Here is a 682-nt window from a genome sequence, read left to right on the forward strand (position 1 = left end):
AGATAACATGAGCATGGCTTAGGCAACAAGAGTAGGATGTGGTGTGTTTGATCAGTATGGCCATCCTCATCAGCCAGCATTTCCATTCAGGTCTGCTATAATTTATTCTAAATGTTGCTAATAGTCTTTTGAATACCAGTGATAGTCTATTTTTATGAATAAAGAAGCAAATTAGCACAAACTGAAGCTTCTCTAGAGTGAAAATTGTTTCAGATTAGCAATTATGACTTACCTTCTTAGTCCTAGAAAAGATTCAGCCTTGCAATTCCAATTTAAGTAAATAACTCCCAGATAGCTAATTTTCGACTGCCAAATTTTTCTTAGCATAAACCAGCCAAGGGATAAAAATGCAGAGACATGTTTTACACATCCAATATAAACTTTCCCCTTCCAAGATCAGTAGTGTCTTCCTGAGTATTTGAATCTTGAGTGAAACCATACAGGAACAGTAATGGGTAGAGCCAAATCTTTACAAAAGCTAAAAAGATTTTTCATTAATTCTTAGAACCTAGACGCCTGTAGCCCTGTTTGTGGACCTTCTTAAAAATTCTTTTTTGCTTAAGGCTTGCCCAGAGTTGATTTGCAGCCAGAGAACCCTAACGGATACAATTCTACATATAGAAAATAAAAGTGCATTATTTTAATGGTCATATGTATAATACAAAAAAGTGATTAAACAGAA

At 34.8% G+C, this 682-nt stretch overlaps 1 protein-coding gene across 3 annotated transcripts in view; it reads left to right on the forward strand.

The window, feature by feature from the left end:
- RARS2 (arginyl-tRNA synthetase 2, mitochondrial) overlaps window positions 1-682 on the forward strand; it is a 90628-nt gene that overhangs the window by 71082 nt on the left and 18864 nt on the right. The window lies entirely within an intron of this gene.

Source organism: Macaca mulatta, chromosome 4 (genome assembly GCF_049350105.2).
Source record: "Macaca mulatta isolate MMU2019108-1 chromosome 4, T2T-MMU8v2.0, whole genome shotgun sequence".
Taxonomy (NCBI): Eukaryota; Metazoa; Chordata; class Mammalia; order Primates; family Cercopithecidae; genus Macaca; species Macaca mulatta.